This window comes from Lygodium microphyllum, chromosome 27 (genome assembly GCF_053477565.2).
Source record: "Lygodium microphyllum isolate KBCC chromosome 27, Lygodium_microphyllum_v1.1.10, whole genome shotgun sequence".
NCBI lineage: Eukaryota > Viridiplantae > Streptophyta > Polypodiopsida > Schizaeales > Lygodiaceae > Lygodium > Lygodium microphyllum.
The window spans coordinates 93,310,798-93,324,992 of record NC_141161.1 but is presented as its reverse complement, the minus strand read 5'-3'; positions in this window follow the sequence as shown (position 1 = coordinate 93,324,992).

Sequence of the window (14,195 nt, the reverse complement as noted above, 5' to 3'; positions counted from 1 at the left end):
TCAAGAAAAGGTAAAGAGAAAGTTAGGGACTTACCTATTTTGATAGATGTATCATTAGGTTTCTCTCATATTGATGTTGATCCAAATGGCTCTGAGCAAAGCTTGCATGAGGAGTTTGGGATTATATCTATTAAAACTCGTGCTATGGTGAAGTCACAAGAGGATGCTCAAGCACATGGTAGTGATCCAAGTCCACGTAGGTGAAGTAAAGTGAGAAAGCCAATGCAACAATTGATATATGGTAGCTATGTAGCCCATTATTATGCATACATGGCTAAGGTTGTGTAGGATGTGGAACCCACCTGTTTTGAGGATGCATTAGGTAATGAGTATTGGGATCGTGCTATGGATGAAGAAATGGCTACACTTATAGATAATAACACATAGGAGTTGGTATCCTTACCTAAAGGTAAGAAAGTGATTAGCTGCAAATGGGTTTACAAGGTTAAGCATAAGTCGTCAAATGGATCTATTAAGTGTTATAAGGCACTGATGGTTGCCAAAGGATATGCGCAAACTCATGGTATTGATTATGAGGAGACCTTTGCTCCAATGGCTAAAACGGCCACTATAAGGGTTGTCATAGCAGTGTTGCATCAAAAGGTTAAATCATACATCAAATGAATGTTAAGAATGCCTTCTTATAGGGGGAGTTGCAAGAGGAAGTTTATATGGAGCAACCACCTAATTATGTGAATGAGAATCATCCAGATTATATACACATGCTGCATAAGGCCTTGTATGGGTTGAAGCGAGCATCTAGGGCATGGCATGATAGGATTGCAAAATACGTTGTCAGCATTGGATTTCGTAGAGCACATGCTGATCATTCACTCTATGTATATGCGAGTGATGCAGGTATTGTGATCATTACTACTATATATGTGGATGATTTTATCATTGTACGTGATACTAAGATAGAGATTGACAATGTCAAGGGTCTTTTCAAGGCTAAATTTGAGATGAAGGATCTAGAAGAGTTACATTATTTTCTCAACATAGAGATAATCAAGACTCTAAAGGGCATTTTTTATCACAAAGACAATATGCACTGGATATGTTAAAGAAGTATGGTATGGTTGATTGCAAGCCTATTCCTACATCTTTGAATGTTAATGCTAAGCTTAGTGTACATGACAGTGACTTGATTGAGAATGTCACTATGTATTGGAAGATTGTGGGAAGCCTTACCTATTTGATTATCACTAGGCCAAACCTAAACTATATAGTTGGTTTGGAGAGTCAATTATATAGCTTCCACATAAGCTACATTTGGATGCAGTGTAGTGTATGCACTATGTATTGAACTATATATTATTCTATAGAGCATGTGTACAATTGGATTTGCATGGTTACATATGTTGAGATGACAAGCTCAACACATGCAGACATTGATGATGGACCGCCTGGTTAGATGGGTCCACACGTCTACACCTAGCACGTCGGTGGTCATTATGCATCTCACATGGCCACTGACTCATTACTTATTATATTCAGGTCGTTACACCTATTTACAGCTGGCATAGTTATAGCGCCAGTCGACTAGTGTAGTCGGTTATGCATTGTTTGACTTAGTAGGCCACTTTCCTTTTATGTTGTATCTTATCTATACTTTGTGTACATTGAAAAGAGTGTGTAAGAAGAAGAAGAAATTAGTAAGAAAACGTTTTGGCCTCCATCTCTCTTCGTGTCTCTTGAGTGAGCTTCTCCTTGTGCATTCTGTGTGTGTTCGGTGCAACATCTTGAGCAACCCCCTCCACCACGTGATTCTTGACATGGTATCAGAGCCGCACCACTGAGAGAGGCTGATTTCGAAGGTTGAAGCAAAGGAGAAGAAGCAAGGTTCGAGCAAGCAAGCCACGGGTAAGAAGCTCTCCCATCCTTCCACTCTTTCTCTTGGATAGTGCCTGTGGAGGCACCGGAAGCAGAGCAGAGCAAAAATCTCAGATTGCAGTGAGATTTGGTGTGCGCGAAGAGCGCTGTATATTCTGCAGGTTAGCCCTTTAGGACTTTCTCGCAGTTATTTTGGGCATTTGAGACCGTTTCAGGGCCCGTTTTAGAGCCGCAAGGTTGCGGACAGCAGTTTCAGGGTACGCTGTGACTTCGGCTATATCGACCGAAAGTGGGTGCGCAGGTTACAGATTTCAGATCTGTAAGATCAAAGGTGTTTACCAGTGAGTAAACACAAGGTTTATCTGCAAACTGGTTGCAGATTGCATATATTGTTGAGCAGACAGTGAAAAAGGTTGTCTGGTGTATTGCTGTGCACTACAGGTCGAGGGTTGCAGAAGATTTGCTTGCTGTTTGGTATTATTCTTGTGATAATGGCAGAGAATAGTGGAAGCCCCATCATTGAGAAGCTCGACAAGAACAACTACCCTTCATGGAAGTTCCGTGTCACGAACTTTCTTATTGGAAAAGGCCTCTACGAGTTCGTTTCAGGTGAAGAAAAGGAGCCGAAGGTGAGTAATCCTCCAACTGCAAAAGAGACAAAGGCACGAAAGGAATGGAATGCAAAAGACAAGAAGGTCATGTATTGGTTGTCTGCAGTAATTGACAATAATATGTTGGGACACATTAGAAATGCAGAGAATGCATATGCAGCTTGGACCATACTTGAAAGTATGTTTTCTGTAAATACAAAGGCACGAAAGATTCAACTCAAGCAAGAGTTGAATACATTGAAGAAAGGGAAGATGTCTATCAATGAGTATGCATTGAAGGTAAGGAGCATTGCAGATGCCTTGGCAGCAATTGGATGTCATCTTTGATGAAATGAGCAGTTGGTATGCATCTAGTGGTGATGCATTGGATGTTGATGATGATCATGATACTCATGTGCAGGCTGAAAAGCAAGAATCATAGACTCTTAGTGGACCAGAGACATCATCTAGTAGACCAAGGTCTAGGAGACTAAGGAGTACCTCTACATCTTCAGGTGCATCTAGTAGCACTACAGGTAAAGACAAAGGAAAGAATAAAGTGTCACAAGGCATTGATGTAGTTCTTGATGGAGACTCTAGTGGCTCAGAGAGCTTAGATGATGAGCTTGGCATTCCTTCAGTGAGGACTCCAGGTGTGCAGAGAGCACGCGTTAATGCAAAGACTCCATTGAGTGATCCAGTGGTACGTAGGTCTAGCAGGGTGAGATACCATGTTAAAAGATTTGGTTTTGAAGGTTATGCAGCTCACCATTATGCTTATATGGTGAAACTAGTTGAGGATGTTGAGCCCACATGTTTTGAGGAGGCTATTGGTCATGCTCATTGGGATGCAGCAATGGATGAGGAGATGGCTGCATTAGAGGCCAATAAGACTTGGGATCTAGTATCATTGCTGAAGGGAAAGAAAGCTATTGGATGTAAGTGGGTTTATAAGATTAAGCACAATGCAGATGGTTCTATTAGCAGGTACAAAGCTAGGCTGGTTGCAAAAGGCTATGCCCAGACATATGGCATAGATTATGATGAAACCTTCAGTCCAGTTGCTAGGATGGCAACTGTCAGATGTGTGATTGCTTTGGCAGCAGCCAAAGGTTGGAGGTTGCAGCAAATGGATGTAAAGAATGCCTTCTTGCATGGTGATTTGCAGGAAGAAGTGTATATGGATCAGCCAGCAGGTTATGAAGATTTAGAGCATCCCACGTATGTGTGCAGGTTGAAGAAGGCACTCTATGGGCTCAAGCAAGCACCTAGAGCATGGTCTGACAAGATCAGAGAGTATCTTGTCAATATTGGCTTTTATGTTTCTGATGCTGATCACTCACTTTATGTGAGAAAGGGAGAAGCAGGTTTGGTCATCATAGTCATCTATGTGGATGACTTGATTATTACAGGTGATAGTGATAGTGGGATTGCTGAAGTCAAGGGCTATTTGAAGATGAAGTTTGAGATGAAGGATTTAGGTGAGCTAAGGTACTTCCTTGGCATTGAGGTGATCAGATGTGATGATGGTATATGGCTGTCCCAAAGACAGTATGGCTTGGATATGTTGTCCAAGTATGGTATGACTGCATGCAAACCACTTTCAGTCCCGTTGGAGCAGAATGTAAAGTTGAGTGCTGATGTTGGGGATGAGATAGAAGACCCTACTATGTTCAGGAGGATAGTGGGGAGTTTGATCTACATGACCATTACAAGGCCAGACTTGAGCTACGCTGTTGGTCTTGTGAGTCAGTTTATGCAAGTACCTAGAAAGCCACATTTGGATGCAGTCAGACGCATATTGAGATATGTGAAGTCCACATTACATTACGGACTTTTCTATGAGGCAGGTATAGATGTACAGGTGTTTGGATACACAGATGCAGATTGGGCTGGTAGTATGTCTGATAGAAGATCTTCCAGCGGATACATGTTCTCTCTTGGTAGTGCAGCAGTTGCATGGAGCAGCAAAAAGCAATCTACAGTTGCTTTGTCGAGTACAGAGGCTGAGTATAGAGGTGCTGCTGTTGCAGCATGTGAGGTAGTATGGCTGCAAAAGCTATTGGCTGATTTGGATGTGCAGGTGGAAGGTCCAGTTGTCATTTATTGTGACAACATGAGCAGTATACAGTTGGCTAGAAACCCTGTGTTCCATGCCAGGACAAAACATATTGAGGTACACTACCATTTTGTGAGAGAGAAGGTACTAGCAGGTGAGATTGACTTGGTGTATGTCAGTACACAGGATCAGATAGCTGCCATCTTCACGAAGGCATTGGGTACAGAGAAGCTTCAAAAGTTTCGAAGCTTACTTGGAGTTGCAGAGATGCAGTTGAGCTTGAGGGGGAGTGTTGAGATGACAAGCTCAACACATGCGGACATTGATGATGGACCGCCTGGTTAGATGGGTCCACACGTCTACACCTAGCACGTCGGTGGTCATTATGCATCTCACATGGCCACTGACTCATTACTTATTATATTCAGGTCGTTACACCTATTTACAGCTGGCATAGTTATAGCGCCAGTCGACTAGTGTAGTCGGTTATGCATTGTTTGACTTAGTAGGCCACTTTCCTTTTATGTTGTATCTTATCTATACTTTGTGTACATTGAAAAGAGTGTGTAAGAAGAAGAAGAAATTAGTAAGAAAACGTTTTGGCCTCCATCTCTCTTCTTGTCTCTTGAGTGAGCTTCTCCTTGTGTATTCTGTGTGTGTTCGGTGCAACATCTTGAGCAACCCCCTCCACCACGCGATTCTTGACAACATAGATGCAAATTATGCCAGTATTATTTCAGACAGGAGATCTACCAATGGTCTTATGTTTTCCTTTGGGAGTATTGTTATTACTTAGAGTAGTAAGAAACAGCTGATAGTTGCCTTATCTAGTACAGAGGTAGAGTACAAAGGTGATACAATTGCAACATGTGAGGTAGCTTGGTTACACAAGCTACTTGGTGACTTTGAGATGCAAGTGGATAAGAAGGTTATCATCTACTAAGGTTATTACAGTAGATGATAAGATGCTATGAACCTTACTACTAAGGTTATATATTGTGACATAAGATGCTAGGAACCTTAGTAGGTGGTATTGACTTGGTTTATGTCAGAATAGAGGATCAAGCTGTTGATATTTTTACCAAGGCTCTAGGAGCTGAGAAGCTTCAATGGCTCAACACTATGCTTAGAGTTCAAAAGTTCATGCTAATCTCAAGGGGAAGTATTGAGATATTGAGCTCTACAAGAGCTAGCATCTACTATGTGCCTTAGTTATGTGGCATGATATTATTCATTGTCATGTTAGGTGATTGACATGAGGATATGCCAATGATTCTATAGCTATACTACATACACGTAATCCATCCTTGATTATGGCACATTTATTATGTCACCTTTTCTTTTTTAGCGGATTTAAACTTAGTGACCACATATACATACATTATGCTAATTTCATATTAGTCTTTTATCATGTTATAGACTTAGTTTCCTTTTTGGGTGAAGAAGAATAAGAAAGAAGGAGAAAAAGATTTCAACCCTACCTCTGTGTTCTCAAGTCTCCATTGTGTGTGTGTGTGTGTTCTTGAGTGCTTCACCTCTCTCCCCTCTTGTATATTTTCAAGGTAGATTATAATAATCGTGGTAGAGACTCACAGCCCAACATAGGCAAGTCTAAGTCTCATGGCCAATTATGCACTAAGTCCCTTGGTGTCCTAAGTCTCGTAGCCAATTATGCAGTAAGTTCCCTGGTCCTAAGTCCTCTCTTATTTGACAATATTGTGGGCAGCAAGATCACATAAGGCCACAATGTCATAAGATGTGTAATGATAGGTGTGAAAAAGGTAAAGAAAAAGTGCAAGATAATGCCAAATCTTTTTATGATCATAGTATTATTCCTAAGTCAAGTGTTAAGATACAAAAAATAAATGCCTTAGAATACAACTCAAATGATTACATGCTTGTTATTTCATCATCTAATGCTACTCTATTAACTAATGATCCATCCCCTTACTCTCAATGTTTCCTTCTTAATTCGAGGGCTTCATTTCATGTTACCATGCATCGTCATTAGCTTTATACCTACCATGTTGTTACATGTTCAATTAGATTGGGAGATAACACTAGATTGGATATTATTGGCATAGATAATATGAGATTGTAGTTTGCTATTGATGCTCTATTTGTGCTTCATATGTACATCATCATCCACTTTTGACTAAAAGCCTTATCTCCACTAAAAAGTTGGATTATTATAGGTGCCATCTCTCTTTTGGTATTTCTGTAGGAAAGATTACTCGTGGTATTCTTGTTTTTTCTAGATGTGCTAAAGTTGGTAGCATATATCCATTACTTATATTTGGATATACTGATCATGTTTTGGTCGTGACTAATCTTCCCCATGTATCTCTTTGGCATCGCTATCTTGGGCATATATTCTTAAAGGCATGAAAGAAGTCACTCATTTATAGTATTTGCTGTCTTTTGACTACCCATATTTTGACTCTTGTGTACATTGTTTATATGGCAAATTTACTCATGACTCAAATAAAAATTTTGATTCTATGCACACAATTGAGCCATTGGCTCTTGTGCATTTAGATATTTGTGGTCCCATGCCCTCCCAGTCATTAGATTGTGCAAAGTATTTTGTCGCATTTATTGATGATTATTCACATAAGGTTTGGTCCTATCCTATTAAGCAAACATCAAAGGTATTAGCTACATTTCAATGCTTTCTTATTATGGTTGAAAACCAATCTAGTCATAGGCTGAAATGCCTACAATCTAACAATAAAAGTGAATATGTCTCTAAGGTATTGGAGCAAGTTTGTGATGAGAGGGATATGAAGTGTCAATTGGCCATCTCATATACACCACCCTACAATGGTATTACAAAGCACATGAATAGGACTATTTGGGTAAAAGTCTGCAATATGCTTAGTCAAGCAGGCTTATCATAATACTTTTGGTCTAAGGTAGTTACTACTACAATTCATCTAATTGATAGATCCCCATGCACTACTCTTGATGGTAGAATTGCACTGAAGTTATGGTCTGGTAGACCTCCCTCATATGGATGCAAGACTTTCTACCATATTCCCAAAGACAAATGCAATAAGCCAGATCCAAAGTCCATCAAATGCATCTTTCTTAGATAGTGATGTAGGTGAAAGAGGCTATCAACTTTGGGATCCACATGCTCAGAAGGTTATCTACAGCCATGAAATCATATTCTATGAGAAAAAGATACATATGAGACCAAAGCAAGTAGTTCAGATATAGCAAGGTGATATTTGAGGAGGAGCCTCTTGTTATAATATAGCCAATCCCATTTAGACAGCCTATTGCAGCAACTAATGATGTAGTGGCCTAGCATCCACGTGTTGTGCACGATCATGATGTTGAAAAAACAAGACATGTCATACAGGGCCCACAATCAATCTTGAGATACTCCACTAGAGGCTCACATCCTCCTAATCATTTTCAGTCATCTATGCATTATGTCATGGTGAAAAATTTTGGTGAGCCCTTTACTTATAAGGAGGCTATATACAAAGATAATAATCACTCTTGGGAGAGGGCCATGCAGTTTGAGTGTGATTCATTGCAAAACAACCATACATGGGATTTGGTTCCTTTGCCCAATGGGAAATATACATTGCCATGCAAGTGGACAAATTAAAGAGAGTACCCTCAGTTTCCCTAAGCCAAGATATAAGATCAAATTGGTTGCTAAGGGTTTTAAGCAAGATAAGAGAGTTGATTTTGACGAGATATTCTCTCTTATGGTCAATATGAATATCTTACACTTGGTATTGGCGTTGGTTGCATACATGGATTTGGACTTGTACTAGATGGATATTTTGATATGTGTGAGAACATTTATGTCCAATAGCCTAAGGGATTTGAGAAAAAGGATAGGGTACACTTAGTGTGCAAGTTCAAGAAGTGTATATATGAACTTCAGCGGGCACCTAGGAAATAGTATCACAAGCTTGATGCCTTTATACATTTAGATGGTTATTTGTACAATGATATGGATCCATCGCTAGCAAAATTTCATGAATATTGGAAATAGAGGGGCAAACATAGCCGACCATGTAGCATCCTGGCATAAGAAAGACAATGCAAACTTTGTTGTCTTTATATAAAAAAGGTCGATGATGGCAGCCTTATCATTCTGTTGTTATATGTTAATGATATATTGATTGCTAGGAGTGCTCATGATGACTTGGATACTTTGAAAACTCATATCAAGAAAAGCTTTGAGAGTAAGGATATGGGGCATGCCTCTCACATACTTAGTATGCACATTACATGAAATCTCTCTAAGGACACCCTCTACCTATCCCAGAAGAAATACACCCATAAAATTATTAAGAAATTTCATATTCAGGGTGGTAAGCCTATTGGCTATGGTGGGCAACATGATATATGCCATGACAACCACTACACTTGACATAACATTTGCAATGGGAGTTGTGACTCGTTATATGGTGACGCCTAGCAAGCAACATTGGGATACCATGAAGGGTATCATGAGATACCTTAATAGCATTCCAAATATATGTATTTGTTATGGGAGCCAAGATACTAAAGTTGTGGGCTACACTGACTCTGATTATGTAGGTTATCCAGATAGTAGGAAGTCCACTGTTGGTTATGTCATCACTTTTGCTAGATGTGTTGTTTTATTGACATTGAAGGTGCAAAAGTACACAGCCTTGTCTACTATTGTGGCTAAGTACATTGCAGCCCCATTGAGACTTGCAAGAAGGCCCTATGGTTAGGCCAACTAGCGGTAGAAAACTTGGTATGACTGTAACTCCTACATTGCATTTGGGCCCTATGAATGCCATTCAATTGGCACATAATTTGGTCTTTCATGTGAAGACCAAGCACATTAAGGTCCATTATCACTTCATCATAGAGATGATTGAGGTAGAGCTTGTTAATATCTTAATTGATAAGAATCATGCAAATCTACTTACTAAAATCCCCCAATGGAATATGATAGCCATAGTATGAGATGGCGTTTATTTCTCATCCTATTGTATTTATATATACACATTGTACTTTGTTACATTTTTTCTTGTTTTCTCCACACTCAAGCACATTTTCCTTTAAGTGAGAGGTTTTTGGGGGTTAAAGGCCACTTGTGCTTTAGCTGTCTACATTTACTTATACTTACTACCCACACACTTGTGTACTACAAGTGGCTATCGCCCACCATCACTATCACTTTATTATTTATTCTTTACATGATTATAGAATAAGGAAAGGTAGGTCACACATTGTGATTATTGGAGTTTCCATATACTATCTTAATCTCTCTTGCTTGAACCTCCATAAGTCTTGATTATCTCTTACTTGTACTTCCACTCATGCTCCACCTTTCATCCTCTTGAGATGGCTTGATGCAGTACATTTGAAGCATGGGAAGAAAAAGTAGTAGTATGGCTCCCATAGTTTCTAGGATAGTAGTGTGATTGAAACTACCTACTACGTCTAGTAGTTGTGATGGAACTCTTCTAATTCCAAGGAGAATACTACCATTCTTAGAGACCATCAAGTTTTGGGCTACCAACTCCATGTAGTGTGAAAAAACTAGGAAACTTTAATTACTTTACATGCCTCACTAGAAAGCCATTTGAAAAATAGAAGCATTGATCCCCTCCATGATTTTGCTACAATAGCTTATTCAACATTATTCATGATGTACCATAAAGAATGATCAAACCACACTATGTTATTTTTACATTCGTTAAGATGCCCATGGAGATTGCAATTGCATTTTAAGAAAGGTCTAAGATAGTTAAAGGTGCCATCTAGAAATTTTGAAATGTGTGTGTGTGTGTGTGTGTGTGTGTGTGTGTGTGTGTGTGTGTGTGTGTGTGTGTGTGTGTGTGTGTGTGTGTGTGTGTGTGTGTGTGATAGGACATTCAAATTGAGGAGTATTATAACTCAATACAGAAGAAAGACAGAGAAAAGAGGAGACAAATAAACCGTGTTAATATTTTTACAATGAAAGAGAAAGAGAGGAGAGGTTTTTTTCATAAAAATATTTTTGGATGAGAGAGAGAGAGAGGAGATAAAAAGCAATGTTTGATGAGAGAGAAGAGAGAAAGGTACCTATTTCACAAAATTATTGGTGAGAGAGAAGAGATGGACATATGAAAATATTAACCTACTAAGTATATGGTGTTTTATGTTCTTAAATATGTATGTGGAGACCTTAATAAAGATAGAAAAGTTTTATGTGATTTTAATAATCAAAAAGTGGATTTTTAATTCAATTGTATTTATTTTTCTAAAATTGTTTTATAGATGAATGTTAATGAAGAGTGTTAAAATGATAGATGTTATAAAGTAGATAAGTTGCCAAAAGATTATAAATGCATATAATAGACTTGTGATGTTTTTGTTTCAATTTGGACCAAATTTTTAAGCTTCTTTTTTTCAAATCACTACTAACTTTGTGTGTGTGTGCATGTGTGTGTGTGTGTGTGTGTGTGTGTGTATGTGTGCATGTGTACGCGCATGCGCACGCACATTATCATATCGCTACACGAACAAAGTGTGAAAAAACATGGAGTGCATCTTCATCCAACTTTCTTATTAATCTAGAGATTCAATGCCATATTAGTCATTAGTGTCAATATCCATAGTGTGGTTAGTTCCAAAATATGGGATTTTTGAACAAGTTTAGTCTATTTTTTATATTTTGGATATTATTTATTGTAAATATCTTAAAAAGCAATAGAAAACTTCTAGAATAGGGGGACATGAAAAAAGCTAGTTGCTTTTTAGCCAGTTTTGGAAAAGCTCATAAAAAAGGAAGGGCTTGCGAAATCGCACGGCGCACGATTATCATTTACAAGCAGCAAACAGCACTCCGAACAGGGAGAAGAAGAATGAGTGATCTGGAAGAATTCTAAGAAGATAAGCTAGAGGGCAACTTGAGGAAAAGCAGGGGGTATGCTTGTCTCTATCATCAAAGTGTTGAGAGTGGAAAAAGACTGAATTTTTGACTAATTTTTGTTGTTTTTGAGGACTGAATGATTGATTTTTGATGGATTTAGAGTGATGTATGATTGTTAAAGGAAGTATTTGAGAGTATTTTCGATTATATTGATTATGTTTTGGAAGTTCATGATGATTCTTAATAGAGATATGAAGCTCTATGATGTTCTAATAGGTTCTGATTGGTCGTGTATACCTTCTGTATAGCTTCTGTTTTGTTCTGATTGTCTTCTGTATGAAGCATGGATTGGTGATTGATGAAGATTGAGATCTTTTGGAAACCTATTGAATAGTTTTTGATAGTTTGGAATAATTTGAGTATGAGTTATGAGGTTTTGATGACCTTCTCTAACCTTCTATAACCCTCTGTAGAGCCTCTGTCTCTGCCATGTCTCCGTACTATAACTGTACTGTAGCTGCTCTGGTACTGTACTATAACTGTTCTGTAGACCTTCTATAAGTGTTCTGTAGAATGTATGTGTGACTTTGAGAAAGTTTTCTAACCTTTGGAAAGGATGAATCTAAGTTCAAAAGAGCTAAAACAAGTGGAAGAAGCAGCTGACTGCTGAAGACTGAAGAGAAGACTAAGTGACAATGATAGTAGTGAGCTGTGAAAAGACACTGTAGTGGCTCTGGTGACTCTTTATATCAGACATACCTCTTGGGAGGTGCATCCACGACCTAAGAAGGATTATTGAGAGTTATTATGAGAGTATTGTAGTGAGGAGATAATGTACTATCGATGGAGAGAGAGAGAGAGAGAGAGAGAGAGAGAGCCAGAGATAGTAAATTCTATCAAAACAGTGTAACTGTATATGAGAGATTGAGAGAGAGAACTATGGAGACATTGAAGATGAATATTATGTGATTGATTTCCATTCAAAGATAGTGTATTCTTTTGTGTTCTTTGTTCTATTGAAGAATTCTATGAAGATGTTGAAGATTATGGTTGATTCTATCAAATCCGTGGGAGATATCTACTATGATGCTACGTGAAGAATTGATGTTTCTCTGTTTTGGTTATCAAAAGAATGAAATAAAAGCTTGTTGATGTTACAAGATAGATTTTCTTGCAAGAGAATTCCCTTTTCCTTGGTGTTCCTCTTGGGGCTCCACAAAGATAGAGAAGGGAAGAAAAAGATAATAGAGAAATATCATTGCTGACATTGAAGCTCAAAATGAAGTCACCTACTAAGTGGAACTCATCATCTTCAGAATGAGTCATCATGCTTAGGAGAATACAAGAATCAAGAAGAGCAAAGACACAATGAAGGTCAATATTAAGCCTATCAAAGAAATTCATAAGAAATCCAAAAGATGAAAAGTGGAGCATCTTATTATTTTCTTGCTCAACCATGTTTTGCAACATCTTCCACTTATGAACTCTATTTACCTATGTATAGTAGAATATAGCCAAGCTAAAATAGATTGTGCATGGCCTAATAGATTATGTGAATTCGCTAATAAGCTTAGACTTGGCCTTTTGTAAGTAAACATATATGCCGAGCCCAAAAAGCAAGGGTCTATGCAATGACTCTTTACATGGTAAGGCCTTTCTTTACTACATTTATTAATCCATTGCCAATGAAGAAGATGCTACACGACAACCATGGGGTTGTTGCATGCACATGGGTTCCAACAACATGATTTCAATTCAATGCACCTCCCAAGCCAACACCATAGGACAAGAACCAAGGATCTCCCTATAGTAGCACTCCACCCAAGCTAATCTAGCAACATTTCAAGCTCTCAACCAACTCAAGAGACTCTTGAATTAAACACATGAGCTAAACCTATCCCATTTCCTATTTAGAGACTTCATTTTGGCAAACCAATTCCTTTACTTAGCTTTTCATACTCATTATTTATGTGCTTTTTTTAAATATTTTAAAGTAGCCTTTTAGTGGTTTTAAACTCTTGTCTGTCTATACTTTGTCCTTCTTAGATCAATGTAGCCTCTCTAGATTGAAGATCCTAGGTGGATGAGTTGTGATATAGTGGGACCCTAAATTGCAATCGACATGGTGGGACCCTAAATTGGTAGTCCACATGGGGGGACCGTACATTGGCTACCAACTTGTAGCTTTTCAAATTAGCACTATCACACACCAATAGGTATATGAGCAGGTCATAGGCCCCATGAGGCCATGCATGCATACATGCATGGAAGCATGCATTGTCAAATTACCTAGAACAATGAGAAGGTCAAAATAGTGCCTCATGAGATATGGGTCCCTTACCACATATGTTCTCCACTAGAACCCATACAAGGAACTATCCTAACCCATGGAACACATTGATCTTGAAGCTCTTTGACCACTTCCTTTGTCTACAACCCAATATGAACTCCTTTTAAATGCATTGATGGCTACATTTGTTGATCATAATATATCATACAATGCAATCTTGTAGTGGATGTCATTTGTGTCATGGAAACCCTCTCCAAGCTAGCACTATTCATACACTACATTCCATGTGGCACAAGTTCACATGTAGGTTTTGGAGACCCTCAAAAACAAAAAGAAAAGCAATATCACTCCACATTGAACTCCAAGAAGCACAATCCAACATCCAATACACACCCCCGACACACACATTACCCTATTGACAAGTAAGAAAGAAAGAACGAGACTAAAAGGTAAAGAGAGAGACAGAGAGACAGAGAGAGAGCATTCATCACCACCCATCTCTCTCTTCATCCACCCACATCAATCTCAACTTCCAACTTTCCTTGAACTAGCCCCTCCATT